This window comes from Ambystoma mexicanum, chromosome 6q (assembly GCF_040938575.1).
Source record: "Ambystoma mexicanum isolate Mex_15411 chromosome 6q, UKY_AmexF1_1, whole genome shotgun sequence".
Taxonomy (NCBI): domain Eukaryota; kingdom Metazoa; phylum Chordata; class Amphibia; order Caudata; family Ambystomatidae; genus Ambystoma; species Ambystoma mexicanum.
The window spans coordinates 1,486,720,682-1,486,740,421 of NC_090937.1; positions in this window are offsets into that span (position 1 = coordinate 1,486,720,682).

The window sequence follows — 19,740 nt, forward strand, 5'->3', positions numbered from 1 at the left end:
ATTGTGAGCAGTGCGTGTGGTGATTATTCGGTATTGTGCAGGTTGCACATCTGTTTGTATGGGGTCGAGTATGGGTAGGGGTGTACATGGCCGTGGGGCTGACACATGCGAGGGCTGTAATGTGTGAGACAAGGATGGTGCTTGTGTGTGTAGGCTTGCATGGCAAATGCAGTTGTGCGTGCACACATGTTTGTATGTATGTGTATGTAAGTAGACATGTCCGTGATGTCACGCATGTATGTTGTATTGGGCTGCATGTATGAGCACTGTGTACATGTGCATGTGTGTGTATTTGACAAGGGTGCAACAGTGATGCAACATGGATGCATGTGACTGCGGTATGTGTAAGCCAGATTGGCAGATGTGACATGGATGCCCGTCTGAACAGTGCGACACTTGGCCGAGGTGTACACATGCATGCAAGTGTGGTGGTGTGTGTACATGTGTGGTGCACTTCCTGTGTTGCATGTGATGTCTGGGTCACCTTTGGCTGCTCATGCTGTTGTATGTGTATGGATGGTGGTGGCAGTTGCGATATGGCTGTGGTATGGCTCATGTGTGCGAGTTGCAATGACATGTGTGTTGGGGATTGTGATGACATGTCTGAGGTTTGCCAATGCCACTCATGTGCAACTGTCATGTGTGTATGTGTCCATTGTACAGTGCCCTGATGCCTGTGTTTTGTTTCTCCCTGTGTGCAGCGTCAACTGATGAAGAGGGCGGAGAAGGTGCTGTGGAGCACAGCGGCGGGGATCCGACCGCCAGCCGGAGACGCAAGGCCCGGCTCCCCTCCCGTGTTGTCATCTCGTCGGGGAGTGAGGAGTCCGGTGCCGCGTCCCAGGCCGCAGCTGCCGGGGGGAGGTCCAAGAGGCGGAGGTTGGAGTTGGACTCCTCGGCAGCAGAAGGGGCAGCTGGGACCCCACAGGGCCCAACAGGGGAAGATGGCACGGAGTCATCCAGGTTGGTGGGGGGTCTGGTGGAGGAGGAGGCCGTGCAAGCATCAGAGACGGGGTCTGGAGGTGGGGATCCCACTGGTGCTAGTGGTGCAGTCCAGGACCAGGGACAGGAGGCAGCACAGGCCGCCGCGGAGGTGCCTGTGTGCAATCCTGTCCCCGATCCTGTCCCTGCATCATCTTGCACCAGCAGGGATGCCTACGTCCAGACCCGTTTTCAGGCAGGGGATGAGCTGACGTCAACTGGCCTTCCTCTGCCTGCGGACGTGGCTATCCAGGTCCGGGTTGAGCCTGTCCTGGCTGGTGTGGCGTTGCGTCAACGGGCCATGCGAGGTGACCTGCAGTCTTTTCATGGAGAGACTGCATGTCATCTCGAATGGCTCGTTGACCACGTCAGCCTGCTGGGACAGGTCACCCAGGCCGGATTCCTCCGTCTGATGGGGCTTGCTCCGACCCCCTCCTCAACTGGACCCCCTACGCGCCAGTCGTCCTCTGTGCCATCTTCCCACCCATCAGTCACCTGGGTGCCCTGTGGAGCTGCCTCTGACGGTGCGGCCAGGCTGGTGGAGGAGGCATCCCTGCCACAGTCGGGAGTCGGTGGTCCAGCAGGGGTGGCCACATCAACAAGTGCACCCCAGCCGGCGGAGGATGTGCAGGCAGCAGGAGGCAGTGCACGGGCAGAGGCAGAGCAGCAGCAGCAGCAACATGGTGGGAGCCATGAAGGCTCGGGGCTTTCGACATCGGAGGGGCAGGCATCGGCCGGAGGGCAGGGGGACCCAGGACAGAGAGTGTCTTCCGTGTGGCAGCGGTTGGGCCACGCCATAGGTGCGGAGCGGCGGCGGGCGGAAGAGGCGCGGCTCACAATGGTCAGGGCGGAGAACTCCATGCGGAGGGCCCTGAGGCGGGCCGAGTGCCTCGAGGCAATCCGCAGGGGGTTGGAGGAGGAAACAGCGTCGTCCCTGCGGACCCTCGGGGCCATGGAACTGGACCGCCTCCGGGACATCGAACAGGAGTTCGATGATGCCCTGGCCCGGGACACCACAGAGTGAGCCGCTGGACTTGCCCGCCGCCTTTGTATATAGTTCTTTAGTTTTAGGTTTCCTTTCTTTCGTATTATGATTTGGAGTCGACGGACACTGCTCCACTTTTTGTATATAGTTGATTTTTAGGTAGATTATTTAGTAGGTTTCCTTTGTTCAGTTGGGCTCATGGACCCTTGTTATTTTTGTACATAGTTCTTTATTGCATGGAGATTTTTTTACATTTGACTTTGGACAAAATTTTTTTCTATTTGGATTTCAAGTTTCTTTTTTTCATACGGACATGCAGCTTACTTTTTTCACATTCACATTGTAGTTAGTTTTCTTTCTTTAGCATTCTTATTTTTTTTCAATACAATTTTGTTTGCATACTTCACTGTGTGGTATCATCTCATTGGTTTCATGCATGTCATGTTGTGTGTTTTCCCATTCAATTGCAACCATTGTGTGTGACGGACATGGCTTCATTAGCTTCATGAACATTGGGGGTGTAACATGTGATTTCCATTTCCATGTGGGTGAATGGGTTACTTGGTAGGGCTTTTTGGCTGTGGAGGCTGACCATTACGCACATGATTGGGGATTGTGAGGACCTGGTGGGGGCTGCCCATGGTGGCTGGGGGGTGGGGGTGGTGGGAGACATGAGTGGGGGCCTGGTGGAGGGTGCCCATGCACTGCTGGGGGGTGGGGGTGCAGGGGGACATGGGTGGGGGCCTGGTGGAGGCTGCCCCTGGTGGCTGGGGGGTGGGGGTGGTGGGAGACATGAGTGGGGGCCTGGTGGAGGGTGCCCCTGCACTGCTGGGGGGTGGGGGTGCAGGGGGACATGAGTGGGGGCCTGGTGGAGGGTAACCCTGGATGCTGGGGGGTGGGGGTGGTGGGAGACATGATTGGGGGCCTGGTGGAGGATGCCCCTGGTGGCTGGGGGGTGGGGGTGGTGGGAGACATGAGTGGGGGCCTGGTGGAGGGTGCCCCTGGTGGCTGGGGGGTGGGGGTGGTGGGAGACATGAGTGGGGGCCTGGTGGAGGGTGCCCATGCACTGCTGGGGGGTGGGGGTGCAGGGGGACATGGGTGGGGGCCTGGTGGAGGCTGCCCCTGGTGGCTGGGGGGTGGGGGTGGTGGGAGACATGAGTGGGGGCCTGGTGGAGGGTGCCCCTGCACTGCTGGGGGGTCGGGGTGCAGGGGGACATGAGTGGGGGCCTGGTGGAGGGTGACCCTGGATGCTGGGGGTGGGGGTGGTGGGAGACATGATTGGGGGCCTGTTGGAGGATGCCCCTGGTGGCTGGGGGGTGGGGGTGGGGGGAGACATGAGTGGGGGCCTGGTGGAGGGTGCCCCTGGTGGCTGGGCGGTGGGGGTGGTGGGAGACATGAGTGGGGGCCTGGTGGAGGGTGCCCATGCACTGCTGGGGGGTGGGGGTGCAGGGGGACATGAGTGGGGGCCTGGTGGAGGCTGCCCCTGGTGGCTGGGGGGTGGGGGTGGTGGGAGACATGATTGGGGGCCTGGTGGAGGATGCCCCTGGTGGCTGGGGGGTGGGGGTGGTGGGAGACATGAGTGGGGGCCTGGTGGAGGGTGCCCCTGGTGGCTGGGGGGTGGGGGTGGTGGGAGACATGAGTGGGGGCCTGGTGGAGGGTGCCCATGCACTGCTGGGGTGTGGGGGTGCAGGGGGACATGAGTGGGGGCCTGGTGGAGGCTGCCCCTGGTGGCTGGGGGGTGGGGGTGGTGGGAGACATTAGTGGGGGCCTGGTGGAGGGTGCCCCTGGTGGCTGGGTGGTGGGGGTGGTGGGAGACATGATTGGGGGCCTGGTGGAGGATGCCCCTGGTGGCTGGGGGGTGGGGGTGGTGGGAGACATGAGTGGGGGCCTGGTGGAGGGTGCCCCTGGTGGCTGGGGGGTGGGGGTGGTGGGAGACATGAGTGGGGGCCTGGTGGAGGGTGCCCATGCACTGCTGGGGGGTGGTGGTGCAGGGGGACATGGGTGGGGGCCTGGTAGAGGCTGCCCCTGGTGGCTGGGGGGTGGGGGTGGTGGGAGACATGAGTGGGGGCCTGGTGGAGGGTGCCCCTGCACTGCTTGGGGGTGGGGTGGTGGGAGACATGTGTGGGGGCCTGGTGGAGGGTGCCCCTGCACTGCTTGGGGGTGGTGTGGTGGGAGACATGAGTGGGGGCCTGGTGGAGGGTGCCCCTGCACTGCTGGGGGGTGGGGGTGGTGGGAGACATGAGTGGGGGCCTGGTGGAGGGTGCCCCTGGTGGCTGGTGGGTGGGGGTGGTGGGAGACATGAGTGGGGGCCTGGTGGAGGCTGCCCCTGCACTGCTGGGGGGTGGGGGTGGTGGGAGACATGCATTGTTGATCAGTAGTGCAAGGTGACATGTGGGTTGGCTGGGGGGCATGCCCATGGTGGATGGGCTGCCTGCGGGACATGAGCAGGGGTGCAGGGTAGTCCCCCGTGGTGTGGGCTGCCTGCAGGGGCCGTGGAGGTTGTGGAGCATACACCTGGGAGGACCCACACGGCCAATTCACGTGTAGTACTCCCCAGAACCCCTGAAATACACATACCCTGCAGAAATCGCGTGTGGAACTTCCCGCGCACCCCTGGAATACACATACCCTGCTGAAATCGCGTGTGGAACTTCCCGTGCACCCCTGGAATACACGTACCCTGCTTGCACGGGGCCAATCGCGTGTGGAACTTCCCGCGCACCCCTGGAATACACGTACCCTGCTTGCACGGGGCCAATCACGTGAGAGACTTCACGCGAACCCCTGAAATACACGTAGCCCGCTCCCCCGGCCCGATCGCGTGAGAAAGTTCACGCGAACCCCTGTAATACACGTAGCCCGCTCCCCCAGGCCCGATCGCGTGAGAAACTTCACGCGAACCCCTGAAATACACGTAGCCCGCTCCCCCAGGCCCGATCGCGTGAGAAACTTCACGCGAACCCCTGAAATACACGTAGCCCGCTCCCCCAGGCCCGATCGCGTGAGAAAGTTCACGCGAACCCCTGTAATACACGTAGCCCGCTCCCCCACGCCTGATCGCGTGTGGAACTTCCCGCGCACCCCTGGAATACACATACCCTGCTGAAATCGCGTGTGGAACTTCCCGCGCACCCCTGGAATACACGTACCCTGCTTGCACGGGGCCAATCGCGTGTGGAGCTTCCCGCGCACCCCTGGAATACACGTACCCTGCTTGCACGGGGCCAATCACGTGAGAGACTTCACGCGAACCCCTGAAATACACGTAGCCCGCTCCTCCGGCCCGATCGCGTGAGAAAGTTCACGCGAACCCCTGTAATACACGTAGCCCGCTCCCCCAGGCCCGATCGCGTGAGAAACTTCACGTGAACCCCTGAAATACACGTAGCCCGCTCCGCCAGGCCCGATCGCGTGAGAAACTTCACGCGAACCCCTGAAATACACGTAGCCCGCTCCCCCAGGCCCGATCGCGTGAGAAAGTTCACGCGAACCCCTGTAATACACGTAGCCCGTTCCCCCAGGCCCGATCGCGTGTGGAACTCCCCGCGCACCCCTGGAATACACATACCCTGCTGAAATCGCGTGTGGAACTTCCCGCGCACCCCTGGAATACACGTACCCTGCTTGCACGGGGCCAATCGCGTGTGGAACTTCCCGCGCACCCCTGGAATACACGTACCCTGCTTGCACAGGGCCAATCACGTGAGAGACTTCACGCGAACCCCTGAAATACACGTAGCCCGCTCCCCCGGCCCGATCGCGTGAGAAAGTTCACGCGAACCCCTGTAATACACGTAGCCCGCTCCCCCAGGCCCGATCGCGTGAGAAACTTCACGCGAACCCCTGAAATACACGTAGCCCGCTCCCCCAGGCCCGATCGCGTGAGAAACTTCACCCGAACCCCTGAAATACACGTAGCCCGCTCCCCCAGGCCCGATCGCGTGAGAAAGTTCACGCGAACCCCTGTAATACACGTAGCCCGCTCCCCCAGGCCCGATCGCGTGTGGAACTTCCCGCGCACCCCTGAAATACACATACCTTGCTCGCACTGGGCCAATCGCGTGTGGAACTTCCCGCGCACCCCTGAAATACACGTTCCCCGCTTGGCGTTTGCTGTTTGCCAGCTCGGTGAACTGGTCCAGGGTTAGCGCAGCCCTTTGCGATGATTTAGCGATTTTGATGGCTTTTCCTTGCGCGAGGGCGTTCTTGGGGGCGTAACTGGCGCTGCTGCAGGGTCGCTGCGATTCTCTGCGCCACGGCTGGTTTGGGAGCCTAAAATCCATGAATACGCTGTGCGCGGAAATCGGTTTTAGCGCACGTGCCTGGCGCAGTCAATCGCACGCGGACACTCTGCGCCAGCCGCTTGCGACACTTTTCTGTCAAATTCTATGAATTACCCTCTGTATATTTTTTCTCTCCACGCTACAATCACTCCCACACTGACAAAAAGATAAAAAAACGTCACTATTCAAAAACTTCACTTACAAGACAACCAAATCCTATCTACGTTTCAACAGATTCTTGAATACTCGGCACAACTCATCACAAGTATCCTGTTTGTGACGCCAAAAATGTATTGCTCTCCCCAAAGTGCACGGAACAAACATAAATCACCAATGCAATTACAGAGCAAATACTTTAAACGTAGACAGACACAATAACTCACAGCCATGCATTCTTAGAAGATAATCAGCACTTATATGGCTATTTATTCAAAGCTTAGAAGTTCATAGAAATAACTCACAAAAATAATATGGACATAAATCACAGAAGAATTAAAGAATTCAAAAGGAAATACATCACCGTGAGCGTAATAGAATTCCTCATCTCGCCCATAAGTGGCTGGAAGACCCCGGAAACAGCCAGGCCGAGAGCACCACAGCTCACAGGAGGGCCGGACGTAAGCGTCCTTCACCGGCTTAAGTCTCACCTGACCACCTCCGGGCTTCCGCAAATATACACACTCCACAAAGGAGAGTCAATTCTCGAACCTTCTGGAAATTGCACTTGCGCAGTTGAGGAACAGCCGTCGGTTGCCAGCTGGGTCAATCGAGTGCTCCCCCCAAGAAGCGCAGTGCCTCCCTTCTCTAAAAACACGCTCCACGGAGAACAGTAGCAAACCATAACAAAGTTAGCTTTCCCAGCAGAAATGTCCTTGACCGCATACCAGGTTTGGAAAGCATGTTTTTCTCAGCATCGTGAATCTAACACTCAGCAAAATGTGTGCAGCTTTTCTCTGCGGCATGAAGTAAATATCCATCATGGCTCTGAGCGCTCCCAGAATGCATTGCGCATCAGCGCCATTTTAGTTCAAGCATAACAGGGAGCGAAGTTATAAGCCACCCAAAAAGTGCTCTTCCTATGGAAACAGCAACTTAACCATAATTATATGGCCACTACTGTGGCCATGTTTTATATATATATATATATATATATATATATATATATATATATATATATATATATATATATATATATATATATATATATATATTCAGTAAAAAAACTGTTAAAGGGACGTTGTGGTTAAGTTGCGCTACTAAAAACCTATGAAATTCAGTAAAACAACTTTGTTAAAGGGACGTTATGGATCCAAGTAAAAATTAAAAACCCATGAAATTTGCCAGTTATGGTGAGCTAAGCAACCATAACTCGTGTCACCACCGTGCACTGCTAAGACTGACACCCAGGACATCAAAGATCATTGATGACATCTCTGCGTGTTTTCTTCAACGCATGTCCATTTTCGGATGAGGCGCGCGTGCGATTTTGAAAAAGAAAGCGGACAAGATAACGATAGGCTAATGGGCTTGCGTTATGACCGCGGAAACGTGACGTGTCCGCCAATTGGCTGGAGTGAGGAGTGATATGCGTCAGATTGTTCGGATGTGCCCGACATCTTGGATCCGCCGACAGCGCAGCGGCGAAATGAGGCAAAATGCAGTTTTGGGGAGTGTTTTGGTGTGTCAGAGTGCTTGGGGAGGTTTAAAGAGTAAGAGATAGGTGAAATACTCTATTTGGTTAGGGGGCAGGTGCTAATGATGTATTCGCCATGTCCGCGCTGTCTGGGATGTTTGAATTACTGAAAATGAGGGGTCTCATAAGGATAGTATTTCCGTCCGTGCTGTGCGCAGGCAAGTTGAAACTGTTCTAAGGACATGCGTGGTGTCAGCGGTCATTAAAATTGAATACATGCCGCAGTTAAAATTTTTGATTCTATGGGTGTGGTACTGAGTTATAAGCCGCCATGGGTGTGATATGCTGCGGAATCTTGGGTACATGGCCGTAGGCCATACACCCAAGACTCGAGGCCCTGGCCACAACCACCGCACTATATCACACCCATAAATCACACCCATACAATCGAATATTGTGTGGACAGGACCTAAATCCTGGGTGCAAATTGAGTATATGGTGCAATTAAAATGTTTCATTCTATGGGTGTGCTAATGTCTTATAAGCCTAGAGTATTGGGTGCATGGACGCAGGTTGTAGGCCGTAGGCCATACACCCAAGACTCTAGGCCCTGGCCACAACTGCCGCAGCATATCACAACCATACATCACACCCATAGAATTGAATATCTATGAGGTGGTTGTGGGCAGGGCCTAGAGTCTTGGGTGCAAATTGGGTATATGCCGCTGTTAAAATGTTTCATTCTGTGGGTGTGACAATGAGTTATAAGCCACCATGGTTCTGATATGCTGCAGTGGTTGTGGCCAGGGCCTAGAGTCTTGGGTGCATGGCCGTAGGCTGTAGGCCGTAGGCCATATACCCAAGACTTTAGGCCCTGGCCACAACCACCGAAGCATATCACACCCACAGATACACCAATAGAATTGAATAGCTATCAGGTGGTTGTGGGCAGGGCCTAGAGTCTTGGGTGAATGGCCGAAGGCCATGCTCCCAAGACCGAAGTTATAAGCACTGAAGTTATAAGCCACCATGGGTTTCATGTGCTGCAGTGGTTGTGTCCAGGACCTAGAGTCTTGGGTGCATGGCCGAAGACGAAAGTTGTTAGTATTGAAGTTATAGAAAATTCTAAGTACTAAAGTTATAAGCCACAATGGGTGTGATATGTTGCATTGGTTTTGCCCAGGACCTACAGTCTTGGATGCATGGCTGAAGGCCATGCACGCAAGACCAAAGTTATAAGCAGTGAAGTTATAAGCCAGCATGGGTTTTATAAACTGTGGTGGTTGTGGGCAGGATGTAGAGTCATGGGTGCACGAAAGTTGTTAGTACTGAAGTTATAAGCCATAATGGGTGTGATATGATGCAGTGGTTGTGGCTAGGACCTAGAGTCTTGGCTGCATGGCCAAAGGCCATGCACCCAAGACTGAAGTTATAAGCACTGAAGTTATAAGTCAGCATGGTGTGATGTGGTACCGTGGTTGTATGCACGAACTAGAGTCTTGGTTGCATGGCCGCAGGCCATAGGCTATACACCCAAGACTCTAGGCCCTGGCCACAACCACCACACCATATTACAGCCATAGATCACACGTATGGATTTGAATATGTATAAAATGTTTGAAATCATACTTGCTGTTTCATTTGTTGAGATTCAATATATTGTTTACATGACTTTAGTACTTGGAGGAAATATTCTTTTTCAATTTCTGTGATAACAGAAAAGAGCATGTTAGTATATTTATTTTATAAAGATTTATTACATTGCATAATAGACATTTTAGCTTTTTTTTAACCCTCATATTTAGTTTACAAACCAGTGTATTGTGCATTTGCTCAGTTTCTGTGTTTGTTTTTCAAATCATTGGGTCTGGGGGAAAAAATCCTTGTCGGATTAAAAAAAACCTTTTTTTGCTATGCTACAAACTATTTCTTTGTTTCCTTTGAGTGTGCACTTGTTGTTTCTGGTTAATGTTCTATCTGTTGGCTGGTTGCAGATTTTTTAAGCAGTTAGATACCTGTTGGCGTATTCTAACTGTGTATTTTTTGTTAGAATTCAGTGCTATTCATTTATCTGTGTGGTTGTTATACAATCTTGGGCGGTTAGATACCTGTTGGCGTATTCTAACTGTTTATAGGCCCTCATTACGACCGTGGCGGTAAGCGAAAAACGATGGCGGTAAATGGTTACCGGCATCGTTTTCCGCTAGGTCCGATCATGACCGTGACCGTTAACTACGATGCCATTAGCGGCATCGTAGTTAACGCTGCCGCTAACTGCAACAAGGTCACGCGCACGCGACCCGCCACGCCGTAAATACCGGCATGGCGCAAAGCTGCGCGGATCACGACCCAAGCGGACATGCACCTAATGCCATCACTAAGCCCGTTAAGTACCTTACCGCCATGGTGCTAATTACGCCATCGCGAACCAACCGTAAATGGCCATGTGCAGTGAATCCAGCTGCCACAGGTGCACAGAATCAGCACAGGTGGAGGCAATACAGCCCACCCCACCCCTTCCCACACCCAGTCACACTCCACAATGATACCAATAGGACTAGCAATGTTGGGGCTGGAGGACCTGATAGCAATACAAGTGCTACAACAACAACAACAACAACAACAACAACAACAAGCTGCACAGAGGAGACGCAGGAGGAGAAGGAGGGCAAGGCAGGGCCAGCAAGCCCCACCAGCACAGCCAGTGGCACCACGCAGGCAGCCCACAATCCCACGCATCAGAGCCAGTCCATTCAACCTCACCGCTGAGCAGATCCACACCCTGTACCGTTTGGACCGGGACACCATCACCGCCATCGTAGACATGACACACAACGACATCGTCAGCATGATAGAAACACCAACCGCCATCCCACCCCTACTGAAGGTAGTGTCTGTACTCCACTTCCTGGCCACAGGCACCTACCAGCACACAGTGGGGCACTTGCATGGCATTTCACAACCATTATTCTCTCATACACTGATCCAAGTGCTCGATGCCCACCTCAAGCACACAGACGACCACATCTCATTACCACGGACTGCCCAGGAGATTGCAAACACCAAAGTGGGTTTCCATGCACTAGCCGGCATACCTGGTTGCATTGGTGCCATCGACTGCACCCATGTGGAATTGGTGGTCCCACATGCCATGGAGGCACCGTACCGCAACCGTAAACTATTTCACTCAATCAACGTGCAAATGGTCTGTGACTCCAACAGGATCTTCACACATTGTTGTACCCGATTCCCCGGAGCAACCCATGATTCAAGGGTCCTGAGGAACTCCACAATAGCACACCACATGGAGCGACATGCAGGCCCAAGATCCTGGCTACTCGGTGAGTCTAATGTCATGACCATGGAATTGCAAAGTGGGTTCGGCGAACGACATACCAATGCATACTCCACCTGGCTGTGAGTAGCAAAGACAACAGAGCCAGATCATACCCTAATGCATCACAAACCTCAGCTGACATCAGTAAACCTAAGGCCTGATGTATGCAGCCCTACCATGTGAATGAAGGTGTGTCCCAACCATAACACAACCATCTGCAAGTGCATTGAACCAATTCAGACCACAGTGGGCCTCATTACGACCCAGGCGGTAAGGGGTTTACGGCAGCGTAAACAGCGCCGACCCTTACCGCCTGAGTACGAGGTCCCTTAGCGCCATGGCGGATTTAACACCTGCTTTTAGCAGGTGTTAAAATCCATGGCGCTAAGGGACCATGGAGTTAATTACGCCACCGTAATTTACGGTGGCGTAATTAACGCCTTCCCCACTCCCATTATGCCCTATGGGGCAAAAATGGGAATGGGGAAGGGTAAATGGGGATTGGGGACTTACCGCCCCGCCAAGGTCGGAATGGGGCGGTAAGTCCGCCAACCACCATGGCATAAACATAGTTTACGCCATGGTGGTAAAGTCACGGCCCAGGCGGTAACTTACCGCCTGGGTCGTAATGAGGCCCAATGACTTCAACAAAATGCACCTACATGCACGTCACCAAACACCATCAACTGAAAGGCCTGTCCCCCATAACTGCGCACGAAGGAGGCACATGACCCCCCTGCATACATTGGTTGATGGCATGCAGAACAGTCCATAAGAGCCATGAGCATATTCCTGTCGCATAGTGTGAATCAATTAGTGCATTTCAAAGTGGTCTGAAGTAACAGTTGGATGCAAGCCATGGTGGCACGTCAAGTTTTGAGTTTGACGTCATGACTGACACATACATTCTCGCCCACATACAGGTGATGCAGGCTATCCCCTGAAGAGGTGGCTACTTACACCAGTCCAGATCCCACAGAACCAGCACGAGGAGGACTTCAACCGTGCACATACACGTACCCGTGTGGTGCTTGAGCAGGCATTTGGCCTATTGAAGGCACGGTTTTGCTGCCTCAGCAGGTCTTGTGGGGCACTCCTGTTCCGCCATGAGAAGGTGGCAAAGATCGTCTTGGCATGTGTCATGCCACACAATATGTGCGTCAGACGAAATGTAGCCCTGCCCCCTGACGCTGAACTGCAACCACCTGACGATGAGGATGAGGAGGGTGTGGATGGGGCAGCACCTCATGGAGGCAGCGATGCACAGGAGGGGCGTGAAATTCGCCAAAATATCATTGACCAATGCTTCTAGCACACACGGCTGGTGTGTGTAACATGGAGATGGCACTTGGGGCACTGTGTGTGTCTGGGCCATGCACACTGTGGACTGTACACCAATAAAGCACACATACAAAATGAGCAATGTCAACACATTTGATTTGTGCAAAAGGAAAAAGTGTATTATGAATGTGAATAGGTTTGACACACCCAAATCCCCCCTCCAACCTCCCCCCTGAACTCCCCAACACACCCAATCTCCCCTCCCCCTCCCCCTGAACTCCCCAACACACCCAATTCCCCCTGCCCCCTCCCCCTGAACTCCCTGCAAAGGTGTGACGGTGCCCGTGATGAAGTGGGTAATGTTCCATTCGTCCACTGGGCGGCCACTATTGGCAGCCCCCTCTCCCGGCCCCTGGGGCCCCCCTGCCTGTATTCCACAGGTTCCTGACTGACCTGCGGATGGGGCTGGTTGCGGCAGAACTGGCAGCGGAGGAGGTACTGGGCTGCTCGGTACGCCGCGTGTCCCTTATTGTCTGTACAAGCTCACCGAGCACATTCCGCACCGCGGCTAGTTCCGCACATATGTCTTTGCTTGCGGATTGGACGGCTGCCTTGACAGTCTCAGCACATCTTTCCATGTGTGCACTGGCACCTCCACAATCAGCCACATGCTGCGTGAGTAGTGAGGACAGTTGCTGTTGCCTCGTCATTATTTGGTCCAGCGACTGTTGGAAATCTAGGGCATTGGATGTTGCAATTGCCGGAGTAATTGGGCTACTCCCCTCCTCTTCTCCTCCCACTGGGCTGGGAGTGGCTGGCCATGACTCTTCAGGGGATAGCCCCTGTGTGCCGTCTCCGTGCAGGCTACTTAGGGACAGGTGGGAGGAATGAAGGTGGGCATTGGGGGGACCCTCTGTGTCATCCTCCTCATTCCCCACATCGCTGTCAGAGCAGGCTGCGATGGCAGCAGTCTCCCCAAATGTACTGCTCCCCGCAGACACATTCCCCTCAGTGGGCAGCATTTGTTGTGTGTCTCCTGTGGGTGGTGCCATGCTGCTTGCCTCGGGGATCATTGCTGCCCTGGGCTGTTTTGCGACAGGCAATTTTGGCTGCTGTGGTTGGTCTTTGGGTCCAGCAGAGGTCGAGGGTTGGTGGGCTCTTGCCTCTGGCCTGGCCTTCTTGGCAGGTGTGGTGCCACTCTCGTCCCTGCCGGTGTCCGATTAGGAGCCTGTGGTGGATCAGAGGAGGGAAAGTGTTATTGATGGGTCACCGGACATTGAGCAGGCATTGTGATGACTGCCATAAATTTGATGGATAGATGGTGCACTTTGTAGGCTGTGACATACAGGTTGTCTCCCTTTTGGGTGGGTTGAACATGCAGGAATGTGGGTGCCTGCTGTGAAGTGTGCATGCTGCATGTGTGCAGGGTGTAGGTCTTCTGCTGATGTGTTGCGTTAACCCTATAGGGCAACATTGTGATGCACATGTAAGTGGAATTCAGGGGGTTTCGCATGGCTAAATTAGAGGCACCTACCTGTGTCTCCTGATGTCGGGGCTCCTCTCTCCATTCCACCGACCCCCTCGATGCTCTCCATGCCGATCGTCGAGGCACATATCTCCTCCCATGGCTGCATCTTAATTGGGGAGTCTGCTCCTCCGCCAGTTGCCATGGCCATGTTGCGGTTGGCCGACAGTATGCTCTTTACTCGGAGCCGGAGGTCATCCCACCTTTTGCGGCACTGTTTTGAGGTGCGTGGGGTGGTTCCTACAGCGCTGACCCGTTGTGCTACGAGTTCCCATATGGCCTTTTTGCGGGCTATGGCTGGTTTTTAACAACTTTTGGCATTGTGGGGATGCGTGGATGTGGCTGTAGCTTTCTGCAAGGTCTCGGGGTCAGATGTGCAGTGGTAGTGGAGGATTACAATGGATTGTGTTTTTAAAGCCGTCGTGCTCTTTCCCCTTCCGCCGCGATGACGCTCCTTCCGGTTCCGCTTAATGGCGGTCACCGCTAATTACGGTGACCGCTAATTACGGTCAGTGCTAAGATCGGTGGCCGGGATGGCGCTAGTGCACCTTACGCGGCATGCGATGCCAGTAGGTGCCGTTTTGGGGGCATTTACGCCATGGCGCTGTTTACATTACAGCCATGGCGCAATGCTCGTGCCCGATGGGTCGTAATGTCCCACTTTTTACAGCTTCGGCCAAGCACGGAAACGTTAATTACACCATGGCGGTAATGTACGTTACTTACCACCAGGGTCGTAATGAGGGCCATAGTCTTTTAATTGCATTTTTGTTAATGTTGAAGTACAGATTAGTTATTAAATGTGGGCTTTAAGAAGATTAAATAAGCGCTTGTAAGATTTGCTGGTAATCCCTGCTTCAGAGTAATGTTACTATCATTACATTCGACCCATCCACATTTCTTTTTAATATATGCAGTGTAGTGACCTGCATTGGTTGTGGCTCCTGCGTGGTAGAATATACCTATTGTTGTGAAGGTTTTTTTTACCAAGTGACAATTGACCGTGTGTGAATCCAGTCAGCTTGCAGTTGTTTTTGGTAGCATCTGCATTGTAATGTAGAAGCATTAATATTACGTAGTTACTATGTGTTTGTATTAGTAAGGTGGAGCGATTATATGCATTGCAGATAGTACATAATCTGCCATGGTTTGAATTTTGTACAAGTTGTTGAAATGGAATGGATTCACAATTAGGTATGGATACATACACAAAGCGCTCATTAGGGATTTGTTCCTGTGTCACATTGTTGCAGAGAGTGCATGTATGTTTCCACATGTATGAAATCTGAAAGATTTCATTTATAGGTATGTTTTTTGTTTTCCAGTACTTGTAGTAAGTACATTAGAAATTATTGTGGATCTTCTTGTGAGTTTATAGTGAACCTCACCATCTCAGCACAGTAGTCCCATTCTTGTCTTATTCCGTGAACACTATACGTGTTGTCAGGATTGTTTGTTGCGTTTCTATGAAGGACTAACATTTGCAAACACAATTGGTCTGTACTGTGTAGGTAAATGTTGTTAACAATTGGTGGCAATTGAAATAGAATATGCATTGCTACATTTGCATAGCAACTTACACCAGTTACATTTGAAAATTTGAATGGACCAGATAGTTCTGTGTCCGAGTCATTTTTTTGGAGTTTCAGTTGCTTCTTTGAAGAAGTACCTGAGTTACTTTCAATAATAGGTTCTTCTTTGGTTGTGGTAATTGATGAAGTATTAGCTTCTTTTACTCTATTTGAAGGATTTGCAGTCAGATCCTGTTGAATTTCTGTTTGAATTAGTTTTTCTTTTACAACGTTTTCCTTTTTGTGGAACAGGATATGATTTCAGATGGGGGGTGTACAGTCAACGTAGTTTATTGCATTCTATAATGCAAGGAATTTCAGCGTTTACTTTACTTGCATCAAAGTTGATTACAAATAGACCGTTAAGTGTACATAAGCGTGATAGTGCTACGTAGCTCATGCTTTCTTTAACGACTGTGTCCCCAATATCTATCAATGCTTTGTCTAGGGTAAGGCCTTGGGATTTATGAATGGTGACTGCATATGCAGGAGTTAGAGAAAATTGTTCTCTACGTACATACATGTCTTTGAAGAGAAGGAATCGAGCTGTTGAGCGCCCTATCCTTTTTACTTCTGAAAGTTTGTCAAAGAGAATATTGACAAACTGAATGTTGTTGTCACGTGGGTATGTTTGAAAGCCAACAACTGTACCCAGTGCTCCATTAACTAGTCCTTGCTCCACGTCAAGGTTATGTTTAAGCATTGCTCTACAATTTAAGGATACTTTTAATATTTCTTCCAACCCAGCTGTGTTGGAGATTGAATTTTCTAAGGTAATTGGTCTCGTTGTGGCTTGTTGACACATGGGTAGTGTCATACCATGTACGTCTAGTTTGTCTGTGGAGCAAATTTCAATTATTGGTTGCATTTCTTTTTTTAACATTGTTTCATTGAATTTGGAACAGCTTGCAAGAGTTGGCATTAAGGCCATACAATTGACATTTTTGTGCGCTAATTGTTCCATAACATCAGTAGCACATGCATTATCACCATAAAGTGAATGGATGTGCCGGGTTTTCAATATTGCTTGTGCTTCTTGAGATAGTGCTCTAATACTTTTTAAAATGTTGGCAAATAGTGAGGTCTGCAGATTGACGCATGTTTTCTGTTAATTCTCTGTATTGGAAATGTTGCCAAAGGTTGACATTTCCTATGCTGCCAAAAGTTTTATGGCACAGTTTGTGTCCTAAGGTTTTAAAAATAGGTTCACCTTTCACTGGTGTCAATTGCAGAAGATCTCTGAAAACAATAATGTGTTTTCCTCCAAAGAGTTCTTCGTAGTTTGTTTTAAGTACTTCTTGCAATCTGAAGTGAATCAAAGCCAACCTTAGGTTGGATACCATGCTCACTTCACCTATTAGTAGCATTTTCATTTGTTTTAATACTCTGCTTAGTTCCATTGCAGCTTCTGTAGAAAGTTTGTAATAGTCTAATTTGTTTTGGTGTTCTACTGGAAGGAGTAGTAATCAGTGTAAAGTGACACCGCCTATGTTGTAGGCAGATAAACCTGTGGGGGCAGTTACAACAGCTGACAGTTGGCTGTTTGTCAATTGTTGAAGGAACTTGCTGATGATTTTGATTAAGAATGTTTTGCCTGAACCAGCTTCACCACTGACGTACAGCAGTACAGGTTTGTAATTTTGGCAAGTACATTCTTTATTTTCGTTTTGAACACCATGTGCAATTTCTTTTGTTACTTCTTCAAAAATGGTACACTGGTCTTTGTTAAGTTTTGATTGTAGTACAGTTAAGTCTTCTGTATCTTTTTCATAGTGACACATGGTGTTTTCTACTTCTGTCATAGCTAATTATGCCTCATTTGCTATTAGTGGCTGTCCTAGTGGTTCTTGGCTTCCTGTTACAGAAGGTTGACTACTGTCAGAAGTGTCCCTATCTAGTTGGGCCTGGAGTTCTTCTTCGTGCTGCTGTTCATCGTGCAACATTGTTTTGTACTGCCTAAATTAACATCGGTGATAGTGCTTTCATTTGCTTTGAAAGCGTCTTTATAGCAGTCATAGTTATATAGTATCTCTTCCTCTTTTCTCCATGGTTTAAAAAGTTGTAGCAGGGACATGTAATATAGTTCCTTCTGTTGAGGAGTTTTTAATGACAATTTGACATGATTAATTAAGCTTTGTTTGGTAAGTTTCACTAAGCTGCCTTCACAATCTGTCACTTTATATCTACCTTTGTTTTCATCAGGCTTTATATTATTTTTGTATGCAAAGTTTTGGGCTATGTGGTATAGACACATGGTTTCCAAAGTGGTACTCCTGTTCGGGTAGTATGTGTCTAGTAAATTGTTTTTCAAAATGTCTTGGCTGTTGGGATCATTTTTGGCTATTGTTTCTATGTCGTCACATGATTTGAGAACTCTTTTTCTAGATTTAGCAGGACCAAGACTTAACCATACTATATTTTCAGATTTTCCATACAAAGCAGTACCGGTTAAATGATCTGCAGCTTCAAAGGCACCACATTCTCTATGAGAGAGCATTGTTATGCCTAGGTTGTACAATTTCTGAGATAGTGTTTTGTCTGATGATAGGTCATTCCAGAGGTCTTGAAGCTCTGTTATTTCGGCTTTTGTTAAGTAGGCTGTAACGTATCGTGCAACTGCAGCGGAATTGTCTGCAATGTACTGCACATCTATGTTTTAATTCCATAAGAGGGCAATAATTGCATTGTAATCATTGATATATTTTGATTCTTCTGTTCTTTGTATGTAATACGTGTTCTTAGGTGATTTACCTTTAACAATATGTCAAACTGAAGACATGAAGTTGTTCACTTCACCTGTTTCTGTAACTGGTCTAGGGAAACCAAAGCAGCATTTGGTGTAGTATTTCCCTTTGTTTTTGTATTTGCGACGACAATATTTGCCACATTTGTGTCTTTGAAATTGTACAATTTGTCTATGAAGGTCACTATGTCTCGTTTGTGAAGGGATTTCACAAGTGACATATTTTTGGATGAACTGCAAAACAGTGGCATCACTGTCCTGACCAAATTTAGGTGCACCTTTAATCCATAAAAGCATGGGGCTATGTGGTGCTCCTTTGGCTTGGTATTCTTTTCTCTAAAAGAAGTGTTGCACTTCTCCATGGGGAGGAACAGTTTTATTACAAATAAAGTGTAGCATAGCAATGAAACGATGGTGGAAATATCTTGAAACATTAACAGGATCTATAGAGCAAAGATCTCCAAGTGTTAGTATATCTATGTTGGTTTTGTTGTTGTTTGATATGCGTAGGACATCATGTAAATCTTCCCATGCATATTCTGCACAACTTAATGTAACAAAACAAGTGGGTGGTCCAAGGTTTCTGATCATACAACATACATCTCCGTGACGTCGGAACCAGTATTCTTTCATACCACGCAGGTTTGCAAACAGATTTGTTATGCATGATTGTAAAACGTCATCTTTTTCTTGCACTTTTTGTATTAATTGCGTAGCTGACATATTTTGAAAGTGGGTTCCAGGTTTCAATATGTGTGCAACTCCGTAACATAGGGTTGCTAGTTCACTTTCAAAGAGTACGTGGAATATGTATTCCACATTTTGTCTAATTTTGGGATCTTCAGAATACATCCGTAATGAGCGGTATTCTGATGCTGATATTTGAATAGGTCTATCATCGTACATTCCTCCTTTGCCAGTAGGAAATAGTAGTGGAAAAGCATGTGCTTCTATACTTTTTTCCCATATGCTCATTGGTGAACCTTTGGTTTGTCGCATTTGGTAAGTTTCTAGTGTATCATCTATGCTGTCATTAGAGTGCAATGGATGAATTGTATAATGGTCCAAAAGAGTGGATACTGCAGCAGGATCCAGAAGTTCAAATTGACCAGTTTCTGATGACTCTTGAATTATTTCAGTTGTTTCCCTTAAGGTTTCTTCAATATTTATTTCTTTGTAGTATTCATTATTATCTTTCAGATATTGCAAGGCTTGTCTAACTTTATGTAAATCCACGAGTTGTTGCCAAAATTGTTTTTTCCTTTGTTGGTACACCATTTACTAAGACAATTAAAGATTGCTCTATTGGACGTTACACTCCTAGAGTGTGCACATTTTCTGTCAGATCTAATGGTAAATAAACTACTTTGCCACGAATGCTTTTCACCAATTCAGAGGGAGGTA